We start from the raw sequence: 12,332 nt of genomic DNA on the forward strand, positions 1-12,332 counted from the left end.
CTTTCTCTATCTCTTCACACACACACACACACACACACACACACGCAGAAAGACTGACACACACACACAGAGAAAGACAGACACACACACATTTTTTTAAATAACGCACACACCCATACACATGTTCACAGCTAAAACTACTAGCAATGTGTGAGGAAGAGTGGTGTGTGTGTGTGTGTGTGTGTGTGTGTCTGTGTGTGTGTGTGTGTATACAAGTACAATAAGATCTGGTCTCCATACAGACGTAGTGTTTACTATTGATAGGCTATTGGTGGAGAGAGGAGGAGACAGGGTCCTCTGTGTAGCAGGGCGACACAGTGGAAATACAGTGGGGACATAGAGACACAGATTAGACACAGTCGGGACACAGAGGAGACACAGTGGGGACATAGAGGACACACAGTGGGGACACAGAGGAGACACAGAGGAGACACAGTGGGGATACATTGGAGACAGTGGAGACACAGTGGAGACACAGAGGAGACACAGTGGGGATACATTGGACACAGAGTGGGGATACATTGGAGACACAGTGGAGACACAGTGGGGATACATTGGAGACAGAGGAGACAGTGGGGATATAGAGGAGACACAGAGGAGACACAGTGGGGATACATTGGAGACACAGAGGAGACACAGTGGGGATATAGAGGAGACACAGAGGAGACACAGTGGGGATACATTGGAGACACAGTGGAGACACAGTGGGGATACATTGGAGACACAGAGGAGACACAGTGGGGATACATTGGAGACACAGTGGGGATACATTGGAGACACAGTGGGGATACATTGGAGACACAGTGGAGACACAGTGGGGATACATTGGAGACACAGAGGAGACACAGTGGGGATACATTGGAGACACAGAGGAGACACAGAGGAGACACAGTGGGGATACATTGGAGACACAGTGGAGACACAGTGGGGATACATTGGAGACACAGAGGAGACACAGTGGAGACACAGTGGGGATACATTGGAGACACAGAGGAGACACAGTGGGGATATAGAGGAGACACAGAGGAGACATAGTGAGGATACATTGGAGACACAGTGGGGATACATTGGAGACACAGTGGGGATACATTGGAGACACAGAGGAGACACAGTGGGGATATAGAGGAGACAGTGGAGACACAGTGGGGATACATTGGAGACAGTGGAGACACAGTGGGGATACATTGGAGACAGTGGAGACACAGTGGGGATACATTGGAGACACAGAGGAGACACAGTGGGAATACATTGGAGACACAGTGGGGATACATTGGAGACAGTGGAGACACAGTGGGGATACATTGGAGACAGTGGAGACACAGTGGGGATACATTGGAGACAGTGGAGACACAGTGGGGATACATTGGAGACAGTGGAGACACAGTGGGGATACATTGGAGACAGTGGAGACACAGTGGGGATACATTGGAGACAGTGGAGACACAGTGGGGATACATTGGAGACACAGTGAGGATACATTGGAGACAGTGGAGACACAGTGGGGATACATTGGAGACACAGTGGGGATACATTGGAGACACAGTGGGGACACAGTGGGGATACATTGGAGACAGTGGAGACACAGTGGGGATACATTGGAGACAGTGGAGACACAGTGGGGATACATTGGAGACAGTGGAGACACAGTGGGGATATAGAGGAGACACAGAGGAGACACAGTGGGGATACATTGGAGACAGTGGAGACACAGTGGAGATACATTGGAGACAGTGGAGACACAGTGGGGATATAGAGGAGACACAGAGGAGACACAGTGGGGATACATTGGAGACAGTGGAGACACAGTGGGGATATAGAGGAGACACAGAGGAGACACAGTGGGGATACATTGGAGACAGTGGAGACACAGTGGGGATATAGAGGAGACACAGCCGTTGGAGCAGCAGGAGAGACCGGAAAGAAAAATAAAGAGTGAAAGAGAGAGTGTCCTCAGTCATAAGGCAGAGCAACTTTCCTCCCGAGTGAGATGCTGTCTGTCTGTCTGTCTGTCTGTCTGTCTGTCTGTCTGTCTGTCTGTCTGTCTGTCTGTCTGTCTGTCTGTCTGTCTGTCTGTCTGTCTGTCTGTCTGTCTGAGAGAGAGAGACAGTAACTGTCTGTATGTGTGGGTGTCTGTGTGGTGATGGGGGAGGTGAATGGCAAGTGTGACAGTGTTTCTATGTTAGTTTCTGTCTGATTGTCTGTGCTTGTGTCTTCTTTTGTCGGTGTGTGAGAATGTCTTTAAGCCTTTACATTTGGGCACACTGAGGGCGTGTGTGCTACACACACACACACACACACACACACACACACACACACACACACACACACACACACACACACACACACACACACACACACACACACACACACACACACACACACACACACACACACACAAACAAACACACAGCTGTGAGACCATCACCATGGTGACACTGAACAACAACCCGGACACCTGCAATGCACCATGGGAAACAGAACCCACCTGCATCTGTACCCCTCTTACTAAACAGACGGACAGAGGAGCCCCTCATCCTGGATCTGAAAGACCCTAAATGTACTCTGTCTGTCTGTCTTTCTGTCTTTCTAGACATCTTTTTATTTTGCATAAAGTACATTCATGGGCAAGAAGGCTGGACAACATATTCATTGTGTGACATATTGTAAACAGTACATAGTAGCATTAGTCAGCATGTATACAGACTCATCATTGTCAGTGAATATTGGTCCGGTCGTCGAAGAAGAAGTAACCCATTGCAGCTGCAAATAATGATATGTAACAGAAAAAAAAATAAACATTTCTAAAAGTTGTTCCAACTCTCTACGTTCATGGATCCGGATGAGACAGAGATTCTCTGATGTTAACCTTTCTATTTCTGTTTCTCTCCTTCACTACATTCACAGTAGTCTCTCTCCAGGGTACTGAACGCTGGAGGCTCTCTGCTGGAGGCTCTCTGCTGGAGGCTCTCTGCCGGAGTCTCTCTGCTGGAGGCTCTCTGCTGGAGGCTCTCTGCTGGAGGCTCTCTGCCGGAGTCTCTCTGCTGGAGGCTCTCTGCTGGAGGCTCTCTGCTGGAGGCTCTCTGCCGGAGGCTCTCTGCCGGAGTCTCTCTGCTGGAGGCTCTCTGTTGGAGGCTCTCTGATGGAGGCTCTCTGTTAGAGGCTCTCTGCTGGAGGCTCTCTGTTGGATGCTCTCTGCTGGAGGCTCTCTGCTGGAGGCTCTTTCCTGGAGGCTCTCTGTTGGGGGCTCTCTGCCGGAGGCTCTCTGTTAGAGGCTCTCTGCTGGAGGCTCTCTCCTGGAGGCTCTCTGCTGGAGGCTCTCTGCCGGAGGCTCTCTGTTAGAGGCTCTCTGCTGGAGGCTCTCTCCTGGAGGCTCTCTGTTGGAGGCTCTCTCTTGGACGCTCTCTGTTAGAGGCTCTCTGCTGGAGGCTCTCTGTTGGGGGCTCTCTGTTAGAGGCTCTCTGCTGGAGGCTCTCTGCCGGAGGCTCTCTGTTAGAGGCTCTCTGCTGGAGGCTCTCTCCTGGAGGCTCTCTGCTGGAGGCTCTCTGCCGGAGGCTCTCTGTTAGAGGCTCTCTGCTGGAGGCTCTCTCCTGGAGGCTCTCTGTTGGAGGCTCTCTCTTGGACGCTCTCTGTTAGAGGCTCTCTGTTGGAGGCTCTCTGTTGGAGGCTCTCTGTTAGAGGCTCTCTGCAGGAGGCTCTCTGTTAGAGGCTCTCTGCTGGAGGCTCTCTGCAGGAGGCTCTCTGTTAGAGGCTCTCTGCTGGAGGCTCTCTGTTGGAGGCTCTCTGCTGGAGGCTCTCTGCTGGAGGCTCTCTGCTGGAGGCTCTCTGTTGGAGGCTCTCTCCTGGAGGCTCTCTCCTGGAGGCTCTCTGTTGGAGGCTCTCTGCCGGAGGCTCTCTGTTGGAGGCTCTCTGCCGGAGGCTCTCTGTTGGAGGCTCTCTGCTCAATCCTGCAGTACTATATAACTGGCTGCCTGATAGAGATCCCAAAGTACTCGGGGTCTAGCTGGAGCCTCCAGTTTACTGTGCGATAGGCTATATAACACTGATCATGTGCACATAAGTAGCATACATACAAACCCTAGACAATCTATGACCATAACCATAGACAATCTATAACCATAACCATAGACATTCTATAACTATAACCATAGATATTCTATAACTATAACCATAGCCAATCAGTGACCATAGCCAATCAGTAACTATAACCATAGCCAATCAGTAAATATAACCATAGCCAATCAGTAACCATAGCCAATCAGTAACTATAACCATAGCCAATCTATAACTATAACCATAGCCAATCAGTAAATATAACCATAGCCAATCAGTAACCATAGCCAATCAGTAACTATAACCATAGACATGCTATAACTAACCAAAAGTATGTGGACACGTGCTCATCAAACATCTCATTCCAAAATCATGGACATTAACATGGAGTTGGTCCCCCCTTCTGGGAAGGCTTTCCACTAGATGTTGGAACATTGCTGCTATAACAGCCTCCCCCCTTCTGGGAAGGCTTTCCACTAGATGTTGGAACATTGCTGCTATAACAGCCTCCCCCTTCTGGGAAGGCTTTCCACTAGATGTTGGAACATTGCTGCTATAACAGCCTCCACTCTTCTGGGAAGGCTTTCCACTAGATGTTGGAACATTGCTGCTATAACAGCCTCCACTCTTCTGGGAAGGATTTCTACTAGATGTTGGAACATTGCTGCTATAACAGCCTCCACTCTTCTGGGAAGGCTTTCCACTAGATGTTGGAACATTGCTGCTATAACAGCCTCCACTCTTCTGGGAAGGCTTTCCACTAGATGTAGGAACATTGCTGCTATAACAGCCTCTACTCTTCTGGGAAGGCTTTCCACTAGATGTTGGAACATTGCTGCTATAACAGCCTCCACTCTTCTGGGAAGGCTTTCCACTAGATGTAGGAACATTGCTGCTATAACAGCCTCTACTCTTCTGGGAAGGCTTTCCACTAGATGTTGGAACATTGCTGCTATAACAGCCTCCACTCTTCCGGGAAGGCTTTCCACTAGATGTTGGAACATTGCTGCGAGGACTTGCTTCCATTCAGCCACAAGAGCATTAGTGAGGTTGGGTACTGATGTTGGGCGATTAGGCCTGGCTCACAGTCGGCGTTCCATTTCATCCCAAAGGTTTTCGATGGAGTTGAGGTCAGGGCTCTGCGTAGGCCAGTCAAGTTCTACCACACCGATCTAGACAAACCATTTCTTTATGGACCTCGCTTTGTGCACTGGGGCATTGTCATGCTGAAACAGGAAAGGACCTTCCCCAAGCTTTTGCCACAAAGTTGGAAGCATAGAATCGTCTAGAATGCCATTGTATGCTGTAGAGTTAAGATTTCCCTTCACTGGAACTAATGGGCCTAGCTTGAACCATGAAAAACAGCCCCAGACCATTATTCCTCCTCCACCAAACTTTACAGTTAGCACTATGCATTGGGGCAGGTAGTGTTCTCCTGGTATCAGCCAAACCAAGATTTGTCTATCGTACTGCCAGATGGTAAAGCGTGATTCATCACTCCAGAGAATGCGTTTCCACTGATCCCGAGTCCAATGGCGGCGAGCTTTATGCCACTCCAGCCGATGCTTGGCATTGCGCAAGGTGATCTTAGGCTCGAGTGCGGCTGCTTGGCCTCAGAAAACCCATTTCATGAAGCTCCCGATGAACAGTTCTTGCTGCTGACATTGCTTCCAGAGGCAGTTTTGGAACTCGGAAGAGAGCGTTGCAACCGAGGACACACGATTATTCCACGTCACGTGCGTCAGCACTGAGCGGTCCCGTCCCATGAGCTTGTGTGGCCTACCACTCCGCGGATGAGCCGGTTTTGCTCCTAGACTTTGCCATTTCACAATAACAGCACTTACTCAAATGTATTTATTAAGTCCTTTTTACATCAGCGGATGTCACAAAGTGTTTTACAGAATCCCAGCCTAAATCCCCCAAACAGCAAGCATTGCAGATGTAGAAGCACGGTGGCTAGGAAGAACTCCTTAGAACTATAAACCTAGCCAATTTATAACTATAACAATAGCCAACCTGTGCCCACAGCCAATCTATTTAGCAATTAGCTGCTCTCTGCCACAGTGGGAGCCAAGGGAGAGAGGGAGTGGCTGTGAGGTAGGATAAAACAGCAGGGTGAGACCTGGAGACAGTACAGGATAGAGACGACTAACTTCCCCAAGGAGGCCAGTGTGGGTAGCCCTTTCTCCCTCCCCCCCCACATCCCCCGTGTAACGGGGGCTCGGAGAATAAATGTTGGCTAGTGTATTCCGTCAGTGAAGTCTAATGCCTCTGATTACCCGCTCTGATTATCTGAAGACAGAGAAAGAGTTAATTTACTAGAAGAGAATCGTAGACTGACTCACACTGACATTTATGATCAATTAGGACCTGGGTGAGTAGTGTGTGTGATGTGCTGGTTGACTCGTAACACGCAGTCCCAGTGGTTATATTCACGGGTGGGTTGGTTGAGAGTCGGGTGGTTGGCGGGCGGGCGGGTTGAAAAGAGAGAAAAAAAAGGTTTAAAAAAATCAAAAAATGTATAATCGTTATATAATATATAATTATTGTGTAATTCATATCTATTGTCTACACTGACGTTTTTCTTTCATTATTTTTTTTATCTGGTGTTAGTGCATAGCATCAGCTGTAGGGTCTAACTGGGGTCTAACTGGGGTCTAACTATATAGGGTCTAACTATACAGGGTCTAACTGGACCTCACCAAACCATGCATTAGACTATGGTTCTGGACCTCACCAACCCATACATTAGACTATGGTTCTGGACCTCACCAACCCATACATTAGACTATGGTTCTGGACCTCACCAACCCATACATTAGACTATGGTTCTGGACCTCACTTCCCATACATTAGACTATGGTTCTGGACCTCACCAACCCATACATTAGACTATGGTTCTGGACCTCACTTCCCATACATTAGACTATGGTTCTGGACCTCACCAACCCATACATTAGACTATGGTTCTGGACCTCACTTCCCATACATTAGACTATGGTTCTGGACCTCACCAACCCATACATTAGACTATGGTTCTGGACCTCACCAACCCATACATTAGACTATGGTTCTGGACCTCACCAACCCATACATTAGACTATGGTTCTGGACCTCACTTCCCATACATTAGACTATGGTTCTGGACCTCACCAACCCATACACTAGACTATAGTTCTGGACCTCACCAACCCATACATTAGACTATGGTTCTGGACCTCACCAACCCATACATTAGACTATGGTTCTGGACCTCACTTCCCATACATTAGACTATGGTTCTGGACCTCACCAACCCATACATTAGACTATGGTTCTGGACCTCACTTCCCATACATTAGACTATGGTTCTGGACCTCACCAACCCATACATTAGACTATGGTTCTGGACCTCACTTCCCATACATTAGACTATGGTTCTGGACCTCACCAACCCATACATTAGACTATGGTTCTGGACCTCACCAACCCATACATTAGACTATGGTTCTGGACCTCACCAACCCATACATTAGACTATGGTTCTGGACCTCACTTCCCATACATTAGACTATGGTTCTGGACCTCACCAACCCATACACTAGACTATAGTTCTGGACCTCACCAACCCATACATGAGACTATGGTTCTGGACCTCACCAACCCATATATTAGACTATGGTTCTGGACCTCACTTCCCATACATTAGACTATGGTTCTGGACCTCATCAACCCATACATTAGACTATGGTTCTGGACCTCACCAACCCATACATTAGACTATGGTTCTGGACCTCACCAACCCATACATTAGACTATGGTTCTGGACCTCACTTCCCATACATTAGACTATGGTTCTGGACCTCACCAACCCATACACTAGACTATAGTTCTGGACCTCACCAACCCATACATTAGACTATGGTTCTGGACCTCACCAACCCATACATTAGACTATGGTTCTGGACCTCACTTCCCATACATTAGACTATGGTTCTGGACCTCACCAACCCATACATTAGACTATGGTTCTGGACCTCACCAACCCATACATTAGACTATGGTTCTGGACCTCACCAACCCATACATTAGACTATGGTTCATATCCTAGCAATAATGCCATATCCTGGCGATAATGCCATATCCCAGCGATAATGCCACATCCTAGCGATAATGCCATATCCCAGCGATAATGCCATATCCTAGCAATAATGCCATATCCTGGCATGAATGCCATATCCCAGCGATAATGCCACATCCTAGCGATGATGCCATATCCCAGCGATAATGTCATATCCCAGCGATAATGCCAAATCCCAGCGATAATGCCATATCCTAGCGATAATGCCATATCCCAGCGATAATGCCATATCCCAGCGATAATGCCATATCCTAGGGATAATTCCATATCCCAGCGATAATGCCATATCCTAGCGATAATGCCATATCCTAGGGATAATGCCATATCCCAGCGATAATGCCACACCCTAGGGATAATGCCATATCCTAGTGATAATGCCGTGTCCCAGCGATAATGCCATATCCTAGGGATAATGCCATATCCCAGCGATAATGCCACATCCTAGGGATAATGCCATATCCTAGCGATAATGCCATATCCCAGCGATAATGCCATATCCTAGCGGTAATGCCATATCCTAGCGATAATGCCATATCCTAGGGATAATGAAGAAAACACTTCAAATTACTTGGGTTTAAATACAAGTATCGTGAAATCTCTAACACAATAAATTCATTTGACTTAGAGAAAATCAGTTTTTTTGGACCTAACGCTTACCACTTTTTCTCCGTGGTTTCTTCCTTGACAGACTCCACTAAAGGATGACTTCTTACTAAATATTTGGTCCAATTATTAATAGCATGTTTGGTTTCCTGGAAACAAGGGTGGCTTAACTTAAAAGAAGAGTCACCACCACAGGTCACGACACAATGTAATTTACCATGTCACATCAGACACACTGAAGTAGGAGCGAGGATAGTGATGCCAACCTGCTATCTATAGCTGAACCACAGCCCCCTATACACCCTGCTATCTATAGCTGAACCCCCTATACCACCCTGCTATCTATAGCTGAAACACAGCCCCCTATACCACCCTGCTATCTATAGCTGAACTCCCTATACCACCCTGCTATCTATAGCTGATCCACAGCCCCCTATACCACCCTGCTATCTATAGCTGAACTCCTTATACCACCCTGCTATCTACAGCTGATCCACAGACCCCTATACCACCCTGCTATCTACAGCTGATCCACAGCCCCTATACCACCCTGCTATCTACAGCTGATCCACAGCCCCCTATACCACCCTGCTATCTACAGCTGATCCACAGCCCCCTATACCACCCTGCTATCTACAGCTGATCCACAGCCCTCTATACCACCCTGCTATCTACAGCTGATCCACAGCCCCCTATACCACCCTGCTATCTACAGCTGATCCACAGCCCCCTATACCACCCTGCTATCTACAGCTGATCCACAGCCCCCTATACCACCCTGCTATCTACAGCTGATCCACAGCCCCCTATACCATGCAGCCTAAGCCAAGTTCTAAGAGCAGCTCTGAGTCTGACGTAACCCTGCTCGCATCATCCGTCCCCAGCAGCAGCTGACAGTCAGGCCTGTTTCCCTCGACAACAGCTGCTATGAGGCAATGATGTCCACCAGCACAATTACAATACGGCCGTGTGAGACGCCCCATAATGGGCGACTTGTGTTGTGCACAGCGTTGGATGCCGTCATTGTGTTGGGAGTTTGCTCCTGTTGTTGTTTTTCAGGCTACGGGGTTCCAGGCTCGTATACGAGGGTCTTTAACCCCTCCCTAGACCGGCGGTCAACAAAAGGCTGACGCGTTAATAAACACAAAACAATAAAAAACACGCCGCAGGGATGTAGGTCATGGGAAGATGGAGGGCAGGGTTTGGCTGTGGACGTTGTTGCTGGGGACGTGGGACCTGGCATAGAATCCACCGTAAAGATAATGGATTAAAGATGCTAAACTAAAACCAGGTCAGTTAAAAAAAAAGACAGAGATGTAGCGAGGCTTTACGGTATTAAGAAACCTTTTTAGGGGTCAAGGCTCTGTTTTAGCTACTCGTGTATCACCTGGGGTAACATGTGACTGCTTGGATTGCTAACAAACAAGCTAAAATAAGTGGGTATGTTGAAAGAAGAAGAGACGGATTTTAAAAAACTATTTGACATAGAACTGAGCCAAATAAGTAGGTACACATGTTGAAATAGATTGGATGAAGTTTCTCTCATTTGTCAGTCTCCTAGGTGACGTTATAACCTGTGCATCTCACTCATTGTATCATCCTTTCCTCCCTGCACCTGTTGCTATAGCAACAAAGTGACTCCTCCCCATCCTCCCTGCACCTGTGCTATAGCAACAAAGTGACTCCTCCCCCTCCTCCCTGCACCTGTGCTATAGCAACAAAGTGACTCCTCCCACTCCTCTCACCCTCCTCCCTCCCTCCTGATTTTAAGAGTTACAGTGGGTACTCACCATTCCTCTTCCCCTGCCTTCCTCTCTCCTGAATTTCAGAGTTACAGTACTCACCCACCCCTCCTCTCCCCCCTCCCCCTAAAGCCCATCCCCTTGAGCTTTGCCCATCCTCATTAGCTGCTATTCACTCCATGTTTGTTAATTGTGTCCTGCTTTCCTACCACCTGCCCCTCTCCCCTCTCCCTCCCTCTATGTCTCCTGTCTTTTCCCTTTCTCCTCCTCCCTTTAGCAGTGCTCATCTGTGCTCTTTAACAGACCCTAATTGTCATCATAAGGCTGCGCTCCCTGTCACAACTGGAGAACAGACCGTGGACCGACAGGGTACAGGCTGGCTCGCAGGCTCCCGGGGGCCACAGATCCTGCCTGACTTCTCCTGGGACCCCACGGCTGGGGACACAGGGAGGAAACAAGGCTCAGCTAGTGTAGCTAACAAAGGCACACTGGGAATTTCACCTGACTGGCGGGAGAGAGAGGGTGGAGAGAGAGAGAGGGTGGAGAGAGAGAGAGAGAGGGTGGAGAGAGAGAGAGAGGGTGGAGAAAGAGGGTGGAGAGAGAGAGAGAGAGAGAGAGAGAGAAAGAGAGAGAGAGGGTGGAGAAAGAGGGTGGAGAGAGAGAGAGAGAGAGAGAGAGAGAGAGGGTGGAGAGAGAGAGAGAGTGGGAGAGAGAGAGAGAGAGGAGAGAGAGAGAGAGAGGGTGGAGAGAGAGAGAGAGAGAGAGAGAGAGAGAGGGTGGAGAGAGAGAGAGAGAGGGGGAGAGAGAGAGAGAGAGAGAGAGAGAGAGAGAGAGACGGTGGAGAGAGAGAGAGAGAGAGAGAGAGAGAGAGGGTGGAGAGAGAGAGAGAGGGTGGAGAGAGAGAGAGAGAGAGAGAGAGAGAGACGGTGGAGAGAGAGAGAGAGAGAGAGAGAGAGAGAGACGGTGGAGAGAGAGAGAGAGAGAGAGAGAGAGAGAGAGAGAGAGAGGGAGAGGCCTTTGATGCCCTAATGGCTTATCCCTGTGCAGAGGTTATTACAATACAGTAACCCATGGATATTAAAAATAACACTGCACGTACCTCTACGGTAGGTACACTTATAGTTCATCTCTTGGTAGTAGTACTGTAGACTACTTTATCACTGACCTCAACCCAGAATCTCTTAGAGCGTTCACAGTCAGTCCACTGACACCCCTATCAGATCACAGCAAGATCACACTCTACTTGAACAGAGCTATGCTCAATCATGAGACATCAAAGCCAAAGGAGCTGAATAATATTAAGAAATGCTATAGATGGAGGGAAAATAGTGTGGGAATATACTATTAGGTAACAACAAATTCAATCCCTTCTAGACAATTTCCTGGACAAAATGTTTCATTGTAATAGTGAAGATGTAAACTTGGCAGTAGAAAACCTAAACAGTATATTTAACTTCTCAGCTTCCCTATCAAATATTTGTTTGTTCAAGCAGACAACGTAAAATAACTAACAACAATGAAAAATGGTTTGATGACAAATGCAAAAGCCTAAGAAAGAAATTGAGAAACCTATCCTGTCACACCCTGACCATAGTTTGCTTTGTATGTTTCTATGTTTTGGTTGGTCAGGGTGTGATCTGAGTGGTCATTCTATGTTGGATGTCTTGTTTGTCTATTTCTATGTCTGGCCTGATATGGTTCTCAATCAGAGGCAGGTGTTAGTCATTGTCTCTGATTGGGAACCATATTTAGGTAACCTGGGTTTCATTGTGTGTTTGTGGGTGATTGTTCCTGTCTCTGTGTTTGCACCAGATAGG

Source organism: Oncorhynchus tshawytscha, linkage group LG26, assembly GCF_018296145.1.
Source record: "Oncorhynchus tshawytscha isolate Ot180627B linkage group LG26, Otsh_v2.0, whole genome shotgun sequence".
Classification (NCBI taxonomy): Eukaryota; Metazoa; Chordata; class Actinopteri; order Salmoniformes; family Salmonidae; genus Oncorhynchus; species Oncorhynchus tshawytscha.